This window comes from Aedes aegypti, chromosome 2 (genome assembly GCF_002204515.2).
Source record: "Aedes aegypti strain LVP_AGWG chromosome 2, AaegL5.0 Primary Assembly, whole genome shotgun sequence".
NCBI lineage: Eukaryota > Metazoa > Arthropoda > Insecta > Diptera > Culicidae > Aedes > Aedes aegypti.
This window is the reverse complement of record NC_035108.1, coordinates 47,274,998-47,291,551: the sequence shown is the minus strand read 5'-3', so window position 1 is coordinate 47,291,551 and position 16,554 is coordinate 47,274,998. Positions and strand designations below refer to the sequence as shown.

Sequence of the window (16,554 nt, the reverse complement as noted above, 5' to 3'; positions counted from 1 at the left end):
GTCCTACCTACTTCACGCGCCACTGTTTTTACTGGTTCGTTCACCATTTTAAAATGGTTCTATTCCACTAGGCCGAATGTCGTTGGGGCGAAGGCCATTAGGCCAAAAGGGTCGTTTGGCCGAAAGGGTCGTTAGGCCGAAAATGGCCGATAGCCTAATAAACTGTAAGGTAAAATAGGTAACTAACAGGAATTGGTCAGGACAATTTTGCATTACTTAGAAGCCGCTGAATGAATTTTCAGGTCTAATGGATAGTTAGTTGTTAGATCAGGATAATTTACGTTAACTAGGAGCCCATTGATTAAAAGAAGGAAAATACACCGATGAATTTGCTAGTCATTTTATAGTAGTGAACTATCAAGTGTTATTTCAGCCTAAGGACCCTTCGGTCTAACTGCACCCCTTTCATGACAGTTATGAGTGCCAAAAACTTTTCGGGGAAATGAAATATTCGGGGAAACGGGTTGTTCTGGAAACTGACAATCGAGGAATTGGCGTTTGGGAAAACAACATTGGAGGAACCAAAAATTGGGAGCATCTATCCCATTAGGCGGACTGATGATAGGCCGAATGTGGTTAGGCAAAAGTTCATTAGGCCGAATGCCGTTAGGCCGAAAGTGTAATTAAGACGAAAATGGCTGATAGTTATAATGAATAATAAGGCCGAATTGGTAATTAACAGGGATAGGTCAGGATTACTTGCATCACCCAGAAGCCACCAGATGAATTTTCAGGTCGAATGGATTGGGGTCCAGATAGCCGTAGCGGTAAACGCGCAGCTATTCAGCAAGACCAAACTGAGGGTCGTGGGTTCGAATCCCACCGGTCGAGGATCTTTTAGTAAAGGAAATTTTCTCGACTTCCCAGGGCATAGAGCATCTTCATACCTGCAACACAATATACGCATGCAAAAATGGTCATTGGCAAAGTAAGCTCTCAGTTAATAACTGTGGAAGTGCTCATAAGAACACTAAGCTGAGAAGCAGGCTCTGTCCCAGTGCACTATGGTCCAGGAATCAGTTTTACGCGGAAAGATGCATTCTGAGCTTTAGAATGAAACATTAGACAAAAACGGTCTTCTACAAAGTTGTTTGTATTAGTTGAGCCCTTTGTTTGGTTTTATTGAAAATTAGGGTGGACCACATTTTCATAGAAATGATTATACTAACTTTCTTATTTGTAGAAATTATATTATACATGCTTCAGCAAAGTTGTAGACCATTCAATTTCAAGCAACTTTGCCGAAAAAAGTTTTTTTAGATCTCTTAAATTGACCGATTTAGAGCTTTTTTCCTACGGTGACATAGGGTGGTCCGAACAAAACTGGTTTTCTGGCTCTAGAGTTTTCAATTCAAGTTTCTCATCAAAGTAGTCTATGAAACACTTTTAGAGCTTTGAAGAATGCGTAATTTGGTGAGTGAAGAAACTCGCTATCTCCTTTCGTTTAGGAGTTATATATGTTTTTCTTCCAAAAACATGCCTACTTTGATTGTGAATTTCTCTGATTGGGGCAAACATAAAAAATATCTTTTGACGGCGTTCAAAAGACAAAATAAAATTGTATATTATATCAAAAAATTACAGATGTGTTATTTTTGTAACTCTAATAAAACGTCTTGAAAGTCAAACATTTTTTATCACAAAAACTTCAATAACTTTTGAACTAAAATAGATATTAACAATCTTTTTGCATGAAAATTTGTGTTTTGTTAAGTTCTAAAAGTCGTTCATGGACGACTTTGACGAGAAAATAATATTAAAAAATCTAGAGATAAAAAACTTATTTTTGTTGGACCACCCTGCGATGATTAGGAAAAAATGCTCTAGATTGGTCAAATTTTGAGCTACAGAAAAACTTTTTTTGGCAAAGTTGATCAAAATTTTAAGTTCTACCGCTTTGCCTAAGAGCATATACCAGTATTTTCGCAAATAAAAAAGTTGATTATATGATATGTGTGATATTGTGGACCACCCTAGTTTCAAATGACACAGTATGAAAGCTTACATTTTTAGAAACAATTTTGTAGAAGATCGTTTTTGTCTTAAATTTCATTTTCATGCTCAAAATGTAAAATAATAAAGAAATACATACCATGAAAATCTCCAAAATAGTTTTTAAAGCCCTATCTTTCTTATTTCAGATTTATCGTCAAAGCGGTCTATGAACGACTTTAAGAACTTAACAAAACGCAAATTTTCGTGATAAAATATTGATGATATCTATTTTAGTTCAAAAGTTATTAAAGTTTTTCTGTTTAAAAACCTTTGTTTTTAAAGGCATTTTATTAGAGTTACAAAAATAACACATCTGTAATTTTTTGATATAATATACAATTTTATTTTGTCTTTTGAATGCCGTCAAAAGATATTTTTTATGTTTGCCCCAATCAGAGATATTCACAATCAAAGTAGGCATGTTTTTGAGAGAAAAACAACAATAACTCCTAAACGAAAGGAGATAGCGAGTTTCTTCACTCACCAAATTACGCATTTTTCAAAGCTCTAAAAGTGTTTCATAGACTACTTTGATGAGAAATTTGAATTGAAAACTCTAGAGCCAGAAAACCAGTTTTGTTCGGACCACCCTATGTCACTGCAGGAAAAAAGCTCTAAATCGGTCAATTTAAGAGATACAAAAAAACTTTTTTCGGCAAAGTTGCTTGAAATTGAATGGTCTACAACTTTGCTGAAGCATTTATAATATAATGTCTACAAATAAGAAAGTTAGTTACACAATTTCTATGAAAATGTGGTCCACCCTAATTTTCAATAAAACCAAACAAAGGGCTTAACTAATAAAAACAACTTTGTAGAAGACCATTTTTGTCTAATGTTTCATTCTAAAGCTCAAAATGCATCATTCCGCGTAAAACTGATTCCTGGACCACTGTGCAGTGGGGACATAACGCCAGAAAGATGAAGAAGAAGGATAGTTAATTGTTGGATCAGGATAATTTGCATACCTCGAAGCCCACAATAACCGCTTTGAAATATAACTAGAAAGAACAGCCTTTGATTACGAGAAGGAAAAACACTGGTGAATGTGTTACCCATTTGGATTATAGTTATAATATACTTCTAGATATTCGTCCAATTTTTTTCTTAAACGACATATATTCACAAGAATTTTTATAATGAATTTTCAGGAACTACAGATTACCTACGGAATATGTTGAATATATTCGAAATAGTTTCAAAGTTACCCGACCAGTTGATTACAACAAAATTGTAACATATTTTGTTTCTCGGTTAGCGCATTTAAAAAAAAAAAAGATATGCTTTAATTTTGGATGGATGCTAGTTAAAAACAAAAATGATGCCCAATTTTTTCTACACTAAACAAAATTGAAAAAAAAAAACTATATGTTATAATTTTAACATAAATGTAATTCATTATGCTTAAAATGAATCAAAAACATAACATATTTTATTAAGTTCGATAACTAAATCATTACATTATTTGTTATGCAGGAATTCAGGAAATTGTGTCTCCACTTGTTTCTTCAGAAAACAGTAAACATGTTTCTCCAGGAATTTATTCAATAAATTTTCCTTTTTTTTCGCCCACGAAGCTCTTTAAAAATTCATTTAGGGATTTTTTTTTTAAATAATCTGTTATTTTTTTCGAAGAAAATCTTCGAAAGGGATTTAATTGATGATGAAATTTACAAATATCTTTCGGATAGAATCAGGCACTTTCCCAAACATTCTTTATGGCTTCTCCAAAAAGCTATTCTACAAATTATTTTGGAAATTTCTCTTAATATTCGTAAAGAAAATTTTCCTCAATTTGCCCATACTCTTCCATTAATGCCAAGAGTAAAACTTAATTGTTAAGTAAAACAATTATGTTGTTAGTTACTTAACTTGTTTTTTTGGTTAAATTAATTAAATGCCCTGGGAATCGATAAAATTTCCTTTACGAAAAGATCCTCGACCAGCGGGATTTGAACCCACGACCCTCAGCATGGTCATGCTGAATAGCTGCGCGTTTACCGCTACGGCTATCTGGGCCCCAAGAGAAGAATAATTAGCATTTGCTCCAAAAATGACCAAATTATTTTGAAGTTTGTTCTGTTAGAATCGCACGAAAAATCACGAAATTATAAGTTTACAATTAAATTAAATTTTATACTGCTATAAGGAAATTTTAAAGTTGTAATAAATGAGAAAAAAACAGTTTAAGCTTTAGTAACAACGAAAATTGGCAAAAAAATTAAAAGATTTATTATTTTTCATTAAAAAAAATGATTTGTTCGTGCAGCTATTGTTTAATAACTTATTCAAAACTCTTTTCTAGTCAAATTTGTAGTATACACAGTTTGAGACAACTAAAAACTAGCTTAGCTGCAAAAGCATGGAATACAAATATGTCATTGGTTAAGTATTCATGATGTTTGTGGTCAAACAATGATGAATTTTTCAGTAATATTAGGAAAAATTTGGAGAAAACTACTTTTTACTAAGGCTAGTTTTTGTTTTAGACCAATTTGGTATTCCGCAAACTATTCAATAGTTTATTTTAAAGGGAATGATGCTTAAAGTTCAAAAAAGTTTAGGTTAGAAAACATCAAAGTTATATAGACCTTACTAGAGGTCATATTACTTGAAACTTCACATTGAGTTCGCTTGCACCTTTTTTAAATCTAAATATTTGTAGCTACAAATTTAAGTTTTCTTTTTTTTTTAGTGATATGCATTCAAAAAAGCATACGATTTTTTTATTTTGAGATCTTCCCAAGTTGCACTCATCGAACTCCTGAACAAATCCCTAAAATTAACTTCTAGGGCTCTGAAAGTTGTTAAAAAAATGCACCAAATAATCCTTCAAGTAATACCTGGGGTTATTTCAAGAAGTTTATTTCAAAAAGATGAGATACTTGGCCTAAAGAATTCTCAAAGAATGGTTCTTGAGCAATTTGCTGGAGAAATTTTTGAAGAATTACAGATTGAGTATCAAGAGCTTGTTGACAACAATTTTCCTAACGAGTTCCTAGAGCAATTGTTTTAAATCCATCGGAGATGTTCCTGTTATTAATCTCTCAATATCATAAAAGGAATTTTAAAAGAAAAATCTGGATAGTTTTCTGAAGAAATAAAAATGATACCTTGAAATTCAATCCAGAAGAAAAATTTTTGCATTAAAGTTGGAATTGGAAACGTTTGTCACGAAATTTCTATTTAACTGTTTTTGGAGTAATTTTTGAAGGCATTATTGAAACTCCAAATTCTTCAAAGCTTGAAGACAAAATTCGTGGAGAAATTACTAGAGAATAAGGTATATACATTTTCGAATGATACCATGAAGATCATTTTAATAAATTTGGAGATTTTTTTTTGGAAAACTTGCCAATTGGAAAACTTTAAAAATTATTATTAAGAACCCTTCGAAGAATTCCAAAATTTTCAAGACAAATCGTTAGTTAATCTCTGAAGGAACTTCTGTGAGAATTTGTAGAGAATTTTTGTAAGTATGCATGGAATAATCAATCGAAAAATACCTGGATGACCTTATTCTGTTGTCTTAATCCTTGAATTTTTAGCACCACAGTGGATGGTATCCCATAGAATTCCATAGAAAAGTAAAAACATTTCGGAGAGTTCTGGAAAAATCAAAATAATTTATTTGGATGTGTTCCTAGAGAGTGCGATAACCTTGACAACTCTAAAATTGTTGAAGGAATATTTCTGCTCAAAGTAGCTAATTCTGCAAAAAACGGTGACAAAAATTCTTATTAAAGTGACAACGATCAAAAAACATACAGCAGCATCACGAAGGTGAACTTTTTGGAGGTTGCATGGAATCCGTTCAAAATGCTGCGTTTATGAAATATGTCGATTTGAATTGTCTTCTGAAAATTAAACCTTAATGCATTTCGCTAGCAATCCTTGGAAAATTTATATTTTTTTTAAATTGAGGTATCATTAATCAATTCATTCCTTCCACTTTTTTTTAATTTTGAGGCTAAAATTTTCAAGCAATCAAACAGTTTGAAAGATATATTCAGAATTTCCTTCAGATTTTTATGAAGCAATAACGTTTCTCTGAAAATTTCTCCAAAAGTTCTATTAAGATTCATAAGCAAAAAATATGATTCCGCTGGAAATTTCTAGAATCAAAAGAGAACAAGAAATTTTGTACTTCAATCTTTTTTAAACATAAAATAAAAAAATGTCAAAAAAATTGCACTTGCACCAGTATTCGCCACGTTTTAAATTTCGGTTCCTGAATTCGCCACCTTCGTTGATTTCTTATGGAGGGTGGCGAATCAGGAACACCATGGCGAAAAATAGGTGCAAAGGAGCAACAATTTTAAGGAAATTGATTTTTTTCTATTATTTTCTGAGCAAATTTTGCGGTTTCCAATAATGTTTCCGTATCATCTTAAAGCAATTTAGCGAACACTTAACAATTGGCAGCCATATATGTCGTAAAACAGTAAATAATCCGGGGTGGCGAATAACTGGTACATGGCGAATACCGGCACACCTTCCCTTTAATGAAATTCTTCACATTTCTCTAGAACTGTACTTGAAATTGCTAATCTTCTTGTTTTCTTCTTGGAATTACGTTGTCTCTGAAATACAGATTTCTATTCAGTTGCTCAGACATGAGAATTCATTATGAAAAGATTCTTGACCGCCCTGGATTCGAATCCAGACTGCTTTAGCATGGCTTTGCTTCATATCTAAGAACGTTACCACCAAGCTCAGCTTCACCTAAAATTCAAATCTTTTTCTTCTTCTTGGAATTAGGTCCTCACTGGGACAGAACCTGCCTCTCAGCTTAGTGCTCTTATGAGCGCTTCCACAGTTATTAACTGAGAGCTTTCTTTGCCAAAAATGCTAATCTGCTTTCCAAATTCTGGAACATGTTCTCTTCACCTGGTATGGAAACAAAATCTTGGCTCGTAGTTAAAAGTGCAAATTCTTCCTCTCAGAATCCCATTCCAAGGCAATAAACATTATGACAAATTGCTCTTTTACAACATGCTTTTGCAACATGCACAAAATGCTAATTCTCCATCGACTCGCTCGTTCATTTTCGCACCATTAAACCCGTTGAACGATCACCACAGAGCGTCAAAACTGCAAATTTTCCCAATAAATCAAAGCCCAACGCGAGTTGACCTTTTTAAAAATGCATCAGCCATCGGATCAGCGTTGAAACCTCGAACCCTCGTCCGTCCATTCACTTACCGTTTTGAAATGCACTCGGAGTGGATGGGAGCGACTCCCCTGACCAGCTGTTGTTAAAACTCGCTCAAAAACTGTTCCAAAACCCGGGGCTCGGATAAACCGCTCGCTCACTCACAGTTGTTACACACGCGGAATCATTCACTTTTTGTGTTGATTTTTTTTTTGTTTTGCCTTATCACTTCTGCTTCTGTTTTACGTTTCTCAATCGCACTTCGAGGCTTTTCTGTTTGGTTTTGATTTCCTCACTTCGTTTTTTTTTTCTCTACACCACCTTGTGCCTCTTGTTTCTCCGTTACTCAAAGTTAGGATCCTCCGGTTTGCATTTGTTTCTAGCAAACATTTGCTCGCGGAAATTACGCTCACACACTGAAAAGTTATTCACTTCGTTTGCGTCGATTTGCTGCTGCTGCTGCTGCTTTTGCTGCAAGGGAAGGAAAGGGAAATTCAATAAAACTTAATCGATCGCATCGAGTGCGATTTCATATTTCACCACCATTTCGAGCAACACTTGTTGGCGATTTTCTCGCGCCGTGAAACTGTTTTTCCTCTTGATTGCGCCAGTCGGTGTTAGATTGACCCTTTGGGTGTGTTCTGGGGTTAAAATGACTTTAGAGGACTTAAAAAGGCTGTAACCTTTTAGTTATTTAACCGGTGGGCGATTTTTCTCACACATTGTTGCGTTTCGGCAAATTTTTTTGTTTCCCAATTTTTCTTGTGTTTTTTTTTCAATTATCTTGAAAACTGTTTTCTAGGAAATTATTATTGTTCATGTAACTTAGATTATATTTGACGAGTTTGAAATTTCACTGCATGATGGCACTTGCTCCGGATATGGTACTTTATGGAGTCCTTACCTAAATAATCCTGTCCTATACCTCGAAGTTTAAGGATTAGGAAGAGTGATATCTTCAGTAAAGTTACTGAGTATGAGTACAGTCAGTGAAGTTAGTGATAAATGCTGTTATTCCATACAAAGTGTTTAAGTTTGAGGTTCTGTTTCAAGTTCTAGAAGAAAATGGCACACGAGTGTAGAAGAACATTCAAAACGAAATTTTTTATTTTACAATTCCATCCAAAGGAATAACTAAAGAATGTCAAAGGTGAATAATATATTATATTTTTTGAGCAAGTGCCACCATACGGTGAGATTCCCATTTAAGCAATGTGTTATATAGTAGCCTTTTCTCTGTTGAACATCTTAAATAATAGAAGTATTATTCCATATAAAAATATTTCCGAGAAATTAAGCGTCCTGATTTCGTTTCCTAATTTCGTAAAATATGAATCTTTGTTACAATACCTCCTGCAATCCCCCTCTTGAAATTGCTTTGTAGTGTAACTGGGATAATATTTATTTACAATACAGCAGAAATATCAAAAATTCGTTGAAATTTAAGGTAATTTTCAGGATTCCAATAAAAATTGAGGTCCAAGGCATAGACAACTTAATTTCTTTTGACACAGACAACAGGTTAAACAGCGAAAAAATCGCGACTAGCCCTGGTGGCAAGAGGCCCTGGGTCACTCGACGACTTCGTCACGTCGAGGTGCTAAAGCGATTGGAGGATCGGCACTGGTCGTCGTCGTCGTCGTTAGTGGGGCAGGTGGCAATGATTGCACCATTGCTTGGTCCATTAACGAAAGGGCCTTGTGCACGATGGAATAGGGAAATTGTTTGCAGAGTTTGGGGGAAATGCTTAGCGTGATCGACGATGAGCAAAAACAAACCTGAGTTGAAAGTCGGTTTCGCCGGGGCCTAATGGTAATGATTATTGCGGATAATTTCAATTTCGTTTGTGAATTTTCGATGGTTAGGGAGGCTTCAGTGACGACGATTGATCGGTCGGTCGGTCGGTGGTTGGAAGGGAAATCGTAATGGGCTGAGAAAGCGAAAATTGATTCGATTAGTTGGTCGGTGCTCAGACGGGGCAGACTAGATGATTTTTTGCCTTCGTAAAGATATGTCTAGGATTCCATCAGTTCTAATCCTACTGAAGGTTTTTTTGATACTGATGTTTCAATACTATAGCAACATCTTTTGTTATGTGCAGATTTTTTTGGACTATTGTAGCACGTATTTCTGAAATCAAAAAAATACTTGCTTCAGTCCAACTTTTTAACACTTTTGGTTTCCTCCAAAAACAGAAGTCTTCAACCAGTCGCAAGCGACGAACCTTCTCCGAAGGGGTTCGTCACCAACCCCCAGCATTGAAGTCTCCCAACCGAAAATTGTCAATTTCATATCTCATCAACCGCAATTTGCCATGAAAGCGACGATGATTAATCGATCGACCCCCTCAATAAAGTTGATCGCTCAATTGCTGCATCTTGTGCAATTCGCGACTCTGACAACCCCGCCATCTTATGGCGGCTTTAGCGAAGGCGATAGCGAAGACGTCAACGACGACGAAGACCACACAGCACAAGGCGGTCAAAGTTGAAATTTCTCAACCCTTGCGCACATCTGCCGTGCTCCGAGATGATTGGTGCCGGTTTGGTGCTGACATTTAGCCAAAATATATAAAAACGTCTAGCCCCGGGTCGTTGTCGACGTTGTTAAGACGATTGGTCGAAAGTAAATATCAATGCGACCCCCAAAAACAGCCAAACAAGGGTTTACGAAATTTCATGGCACGCTGGTCATTAGTACCTTGGTGCGTTGCGATCGGTGACCAAATCGAGATGGGTTTATCTCGGGTGAGGCGACTGATTATATGGGGAGGGATTTATCGTAGTCAGTGGCAGCTTGCACGCACAGATGGTACCACGATTTGCGGTGGATCCTTTCCCCGGAGGGTAAGAAGATGAAATTTATTTGTTGGTTGACCTTTTCGGTTGTCACTTAATGAAGTACCGTTTTGATCCATATTACGGACACTTAAGGCCTTTGTGAAGTATAACTCATCAGAAAGCATAGAAAATAAATCATTCTGTATGATTCCTTCACGTTATCGAAACTTCAAAACACTTAACTTTCGAATGGAGGGTGAAGATCTTGATTCTGCAATATGAATCATTTTAAATAAATAGAAATGTGTGAACTTTCCATGTTTCTTATTTCGGACGCTTCCTCACTTTTGCCTCATAATCCGGACACTTTGATTCTTATTCCAGACAGCTCATGAAAATCATAATCAGAAGGGTCAAATCATTAATTGAAATTGTCAAACCACCTAAGTCTAAGGCAGTTGAACAATATAAATTTGCATAAATATCTTTGGAAAATGCTTATTAAGTCGAGTCCTGAAAATGAAAACTTTTGAGCGCAAAAAATTAAAACATTTCAAGTGAAATGTTTCCCATACAAAGTAGAGTGTCCGGATTTTGAAGCTGTCCGTAATATGAATCAAAACGGTATCCGATAAAAGTTCAAATATTTGAAAAGGATTTACTTTTTTGTCGGAGAAACAGATCTGGAGGCTATGAGCTCCATTTTGAGCACACTATTTCATCTCGCTGTCTTCAACTTCGCAAGAAATCCCTGAAAAATTCAAAAGATCACGGCTTTCCAATAAGTCATCAAAGGAAACAAACGAGGATCCCAAGAGGATCTCAGGGAATTCTTGAAAGCTACATTTGATTACCAAGGGGCTACCAAAGAGTTTTCAAGTGATTTATTAGGGGATCTCAGGGATTTTAGAAGCAGCTTTGAAACATTTTCAACGGTTTTTGAGTGGTTTCCAGAGGATTTCAAAGGTTTTGTAGGACTATCTAGTGGATTCAAAATGTTGAAAGGGTTTACCAAATTTCACATGGGGATTTCACGCGAACCTCAAAAGGATTCCAAAAACAATGTAAGGTATTCATAATAGGCTCACATGAGATCCCAAGAAGTTCCCTGGGCACTCTTTGGCAGTAGATACCGAATAGCGGCTGCTAAAGAAGTTTAATGCTGCTCGTGAACTTGTTTTGAATATCAGTGTGATTTCAGGATAACAAAGTGCTCTGGAACAGTCAGTGCGCATCGTACCTTCGTGCTGTGGGTACACGAATTCTCTCTGTTCTTGGAAGTTTTTTAATAGCTACCTACAGCAATAAACTTTTCAGTGCTACAAAAATAGTACTTTTCAGTGCTAAAATTAATTTTTTGTTGAACCCGTTGGCGATAGCTAGCGGTAGTAGTCCTTCTTGGACACCGTCTTGGGAAAAAATCTCTCAAGAGGTCTTGTCTACTTTCGTTTATTAACTAAACATGGTTGCAACTAAAAACAAAAGGTAGAGTGAATCTCTGAACTCACAACTTCCTTCCAAAAAAGTGGGATTTAAAACTATCACTAAACGTGAAAAGAATGGAAAGAAGGACGTTTCTCCGAAATGTGAACTTTCTTCCAAGGTGAAATGAATAATGCTGATAATTGTATCAAAATGAGCAATCAGTTCGATGCAGTAAACAAATTTTCCGAACACCAAATCGAAGCAGTCTCTAGCCCAGGCTCTTTGATTCAAAAGCGGAAACAAAGAGTGCCGCCTATCGTGGTCAGTTGTCCCAAATTTGCGGGATTTAGACAGGAGATCTTGAACTCCATTAGGGAGATCAAGGTCTCCTTCCAAATCGCAAAGAAAGGAGACTGTCGCGTTTTGCCGGAAACTCTTAAAGATCGCGAACTTCTTCTCAAACATCTTGAAGAGAAGATGCACAATTCTTTTACTTATGACGACAAAACTGAACGTTTGTTCAAAGTCGTCTTGAAAAGTCTCTCAAGTGACTATAAGTCACCTGAAGAGATCAAAAATGGAATAAATGATTTACTTGGATTTTCCCCAATTCAAGTAATCATTATGAAAAAGTGAACCCAATCTGGCATTGTTCGGAAAGGGCTTTCTTAAGAATTTTATTTAGTTCACTTTACCAAAAAAGAACTAAATAATATTAGAGCTTTAGAAAAAGCTAAACTTATGTTCGATGTTCCGTGTGACATGGAAACATTTCCAGAAACCTGGAGGGAATCACCAGAACCCCACTCAGTGCCGTAGGTGCCAAAAGTGGGGTCATGGTACAGAAAATTGTCGCATGGATGCTAAATGCATGATTTGTGGAGGTTCTTCTCACGCCAAGGACGTCTGTCCAGTGAAGGAAGATACCGATAAGTTCATATGCGCCAATTGCAGGGGCAATCATAAGTCCAATATTTGGGCTTGCCCTTCGCGAAGGAGAGGCGTCGAGGCTCGTGCTAGGCAGATGAAGGATAATATCCGTTACGATAACGATTGTTTCCGGAATTTTCCCGGTAGAATATCGAACAATGCTCATTTTTCAGTTAACGATCGCTTGATCAGGAATCATACCCATCAGGAAGATCATAATCATGCTCATTCACAAAATAATTCGAATCTTTTAATTTCGAATGTATCTATTCACGGTGCTGGGGCCCAGATAGCCGTAGCGGTAAACGCGCAGCTATTCAGCATGACCAAGCTGAGGGTCGTGGGTTCGAATCCCACCGGTCGAGGATCTTTTCGGGTTGGAAATTTTCTCGACTTCCCAGGGCATAGAGTATCTTCGTACCTGCCACACGATATACACATGCAAAAATGGTCATTGGCATAGTAAGCTCTCAGTTAATAACTGTGGAAGTGCTCATAGGAACACTAAGCTGAGAAGCAGGCTGTGTCCCAGTGGGGACGTAACGCCAGAAAGAAGAAGAAGAAGAAGATCTACTCACGGTAAATTCTTTGCCGACATCTTAGCCAGTAATTTGAACTACTCTTCTATTCGTACTATTAGTACCCATTCTACTTGTTTCAAATCAAATGGAAAAAAACACTGCCACCACTGGAAAAATCTACCAAAAATTCTAACGGAAACTCATCACATAATGTACCCACTTCAAGTGATTTATTTTTTTATCTTTATTAACGAGATTTTTAGCCCTAGGCTAGTTCATCTCGGGACCAACGGCTTCACTTCCCTTCCGAAGGAAGTCGTCACTACAACTTTTTTGTCAGTGACTATCTCGGGAATGGGATTCGATCCCAGGTCCTCGGCGTGAGAGGCGTGTGTTCTAACCACTACACCAGGTCCGTCCCCATTTTTCAAGTGATATGTCTGCCTCTGATTTTAATTTTCTACCTGAACAAGTGAATCTAATGATTGATGCAATGTTCTGAATGACTGAAGCAGTCCAAGCTGGTGTAAAATTTATTAATCAAATTGTTTTTGGATTACGTTTTTCTAATGGATCCAAATAATAATTTAAATATTTTAAATTGGAATGCTCGTTCTCTGAATGGTAAAGAGGACGAGCTGTTTAATTTTCTTATAGCTAAAAACATTCATATAGCAGTTATTACCGAAACCAAAACCGAAACCGAAACCGAAAATTTAAAACCTGGATCTAAACTCAAAAGAGATCCTAACTTTTTTGTTTATCGTAATGATCGACTAGATAGGGCATGTGGGAGAGTTGCAATCATCATTCATAGGCGTATAAAACATCAACTGTTTTCGTCATTTGAAACTAAAGTTTTTGAGACTTTAGGCGTTTCACTTGAAACACAACTTGGTAAATATACTTTCATAGTTGCCTATTTGCCTTTTCAATGCTCTGAACAGCAAGCTAATTTGCTACAAACTGACTTGCGAAAATTGACTCACAATAGGTCAAAATTATTTGTCATTGGTGCCTTTAATGCCAAACATCGGTCATGGAATGATTCTCAAAGTAATTCCAACGGCAGAATTTTATTTGATGGGTGCTCTTCAAATATCCTCATTTCAATACCCTGATGGCCCTACGTGTTTTTCCTCTACTAGAAATTCATCTACGATTGATTTGGTCTTAACCGACTATCACCCTTTGTAGCCAACTGGTTACTAAAGCTGATTTTGATTCTGATCACGTCCCTGTTATATTTAAAGTAATGACTGCTTCTATCAGTTTTCAAGAAGTTTTTTGAACTTCTGGCAGTTTTCTAGCTATTGTTATCTCTTGAGAACCTATTGTTAAATCTTTCTTAACTCTAGAACCATAGTAGTTTTTGTGGAAGCACTTGGACGCCACTTTCAACCTAGAAATTTCTGACAAAATCTGATTTTTGATCCAAGCTTCTCCTGAATCTTTCAAAAACTCTTTGGAATCCACAAACTATGCTCAGATTGCTATGAGAACTCTCATTTACCTAGTGCTTTCTTTGCCACCTGACCCCCTTTAGTACAATATCACTTTTGAATATCCTTTTGTGATGAATCTCTACAAGTACTTATTTCGTAAGAGAAAAAATGCCATGACATAATTTGCTCAATATTGTTTTTCTAAAAAACAATATTTCCCTAAACAAGGTTTTATAATAAAATCCTTAGATCTCAATTTTGCAAATAACTTTTTCGAACAAATTTAAATTGGCATTCTATGTGCGGAATAGATAAATGTGCCTTTCTTTGTCTGATCACCTAAACTTTAAATGGAATATAGTTAATGTCAGATTTTCGCCACTCACATCTCCCTCTATTACCCAATCATCGATCCGGTTAAGCACAGGTAGCAATTACCTTTTCCAATTTTGACGCACTTTTTGGCAATGCTGTGACGTGAACACACCTTGAAATTATTTCACTGGTCGGACTCAATCAGCACTCCATTGCTGATGAAATGAGTGATGTGGGTCTCTTTTGCAATTTACCAACCTGTCTGTCGGCCTTTTTCTGGCTCTTGCTCGAAAGAGCAAGACCTCTCACGGTTTCACGTTGGCGAGTGAAGAGCTCGCGACTTTTAATCGATCCGGCAATAACAATGTTGTCTCGGGTAATGAGAGCAGCTAGAGGCACTTCCGGAGATTTCCGGAAGAAATTCGATATCAAATGGGTTGATGGTTATCTGTGAAGACCGGGGTAACCATGCCAGGTAATTTCCGAATATATATTAAACTCACTTAACTGGTGAACTTACATCCTCTTGTTACACTAATCAACTCATTCAATTTCTCACGTAGCGGCAGGCAAATTAACGGCAATGTTTTTCGTTGCCAGAATTCCCCAGGCAGAATCTCCAACAATTTTATTTTTCAATTAACGATTGCTTGCCTAATAATAATATCCATCAGGTGAATTGTAATCATGCTCATGCACAAGATAAAATAATCAAAACCACTGTTTTGGATCGGTAGGAGAAACACGCTCTTTTAGCAGCAATTGTTGCCTTAAAGCTGTCATTATTGAGGTTTTTAGTTTCAATTGATCAGTTTTACATTTCAAGACTTACTTTTTCGTGCTTATCTCAACGCTACCGAAACTATTTTCTTGAAGGTTAATTATCAGAACTCCAGGTCCGAAAGAATTCCTGTAAGAGCTGTTTTTTCTCAAGGCAGCATTTTGGGACCAATATTATACAATATTTTCACAACCTACTTACTTGAGTTGCCTCAGGAATGTCCGAAATTTTTGTTTATGGACGACACAGGCCTCTCCGCCAAAGGATAAAGCCTTTGTGTCATCTGTAGTGGTATGCAAAAAAAATTGAATATATTTTTTCATATTTGTAAAAATGGAAAGTATCTCCTAATACCTCCTGGGGTCCAAATGAACTAATCTTTGAGAGGTTACTTGAAGTGTCTGTAGATTGTTCATTATAGGCCACCCTAGCCCACGCTCTTACCTAGAGAAAAAAAAATCCCGCACCTGTCAATGTCAACCTCGAACAACCACTCTAGCTGACAGGGACTGTGCATGCCGCAGACATCGACTTTTTTTGTCATTTTTCCTTCCATCGATTCGGCATGATTGCTCAACGCAAAAATAAGCAGCTTTTTCTTCCAATCATCTCTTCGTGGGGTAGTTTGAATGCACGAACCAACACATCAACTCTCGCGCCACTATTACCCACAAAAAACTAGGCAGTCAGTTCGCGCGCGCGCAAACCAGACAACTTTCGCTCACGAGCTCAGGGTCCGACGCATACGAAGTTTGGTGCGCGGACAAGTTTAATGCAAGGCTTGCAACAGGCTTGGGCGATCCGTCGCGCCAGACCCGAGCAGACGGGAATATCGGAAGCCATCTTGACTAGAAAACCGTAGTGATTGAACCCTTGAAAAAGGTCCCAAACGGACCGAAACGTCGGGAAAATAAAAAAAAAACTAGCGTTTTTAATTCCCTAGAGACTGCTTCGCCAACATTGTTTCAATCTTGAATTTAACCCTCTTATACCCAAATTTTTATTTTCGATCTAAATATCATTTTTAGTTATCTAAAATCGTTCTGAACACGTTTTGGGCAATGATTTATTTTTATTCGCAAATCTATGAATTTTGGTTTTTGATTTTTATAATTTTTATTTTTGAACATCCCTATCCCTTTTCATTTCAACATCTAGTTACTTATTTGTGGCAATAATAAATATTCAAGTTTTTACGATACTTTTG

The 16,554-nt window shown here is 36.6% G+C and overlaps 1 protein-coding gene across 6 annotated transcripts in view; it reads right to left on the bottom strand.

Moving 5' to 3' along the window:
* Positions 1-16,554, bottom strand: part of LOC5570536 — a 640,253-nt gene that overhangs the window by 352,938 nt on the left and 270,761 nt on the right. For 4 of the 6 annotated variants that reach the window (XM_021840765.1, XM_021840766.1, XM_021840768.1 and 1 more), the window contains exon 2: positions 7,201-7,621. The exons of the other annotated variants lie outside the window; for them this stretch is intronic. The gene's annotated coding sequence lies outside the window, so the exon portion shown is untranslated. The remainder of the gene's footprint in view (positions 1-7,200; positions 7,622-16,554) is intronic. 6 annotated transcript variants of the gene reach the window in all.